Genomic DNA, 1079 nt, shown 5'->3' on the forward strand with positions numbered 1-1079 from the left:
AGGGTCTCCCTGTAGCCCAAGCTGTCCTGGAACTCACTATGTAGACCAGGCTGGCCTTGAACTCACAGAGATCCGCCTGCCTCTGTCTCCTAAGTGCTGGGACTGCAGGCGTGCGTCAGCACGCCCGACGGCATATAGGTTTTTAAAGTATTCCCTTATAGTGTTCTGTATCTTTCTGGTGTCTGTTGTGATGTTTCCCCTTTCATCTCTGATTTTGTTGATTTGGAGGTGTTCTTTCTTTCTTTTGGTTAACTGGGGTAGTGGCCTGTCAATCTTGTTTATCTTTTCAAAGAGCCAGCTCTTGGATTCATTGATTCTTTGTACTGTTTTCTTTGTTTCAACGTTATTAATTTCTGCCCTGATTTTTGTTATTTCTTCTCCTCTGCTGGGTTTGGGTTTCATTTGTTGTTGCTTTTCAAGTGTCTTGAGTTGCAATGTTAAGTTATTTATTTGTGTTCTTTCCAATTTTTTGATGTAGGCACTTAGAGCTATAACTTCACTCTAGGGACCACTTTCAGCTTGTCCCAGAGGTTTTGTTGTGTTGTATTGTTCTTTTCATTTAGTTCCAGGAATACTTTTATTTCTTTCTTAATTTCTTTTTTGACCCATTCAACATTTAGGAGTTTGTTGTTTAATCTCCATGTGTTCATGTGTTTATTAGGGCTTCTTCTGGTGTTGATTGTAAGCTTTATTGCTTTGTGGTCTGATAGAATGCATGGAATTATTTCCATCTTTTTGTATTTGTTGAGGTTTGTTTTGTGCCCCAGTATATGGTCGATTTTGGAGAAGGTTCCATGGGGTGCTGAGTAGAAAGTATGTCCTTTGGTGCTTGGGTGGAATACTTGGTAGATGTCTGTTAAGTGCATTTGATATATGGTGTTGTTTAATTCAGATGTCTCTTTGTTAACTCTCTGCCCCATTGCCCTATCTAGTGGAGACAGTGGGGTATTGAAGTCACCTACTATTAATGAGTTGGAGTTAATCTGGCTCTTCAAGTCCTGTAGTATTTTTTTATGAAGTTGGGTGCACCAGAATTTGGTGAATATATGTTCATGATTGTAATATCTTCTTGATTCATT

The sequence above is a fragment of the Nannospalax galili genome, unplaced genomic scaffold (genome assembly GCF_000622305.1).
Source record: "Nannospalax galili isolate Female #2095 unplaced genomic scaffold, S.galili_v1.0 scaffold2046, whole genome shotgun sequence".
NCBI classification, from domain to species: domain Eukaryota; kingdom Metazoa; phylum Chordata; class Mammalia; order Rodentia; family Spalacidae; genus Nannospalax; species Nannospalax galili.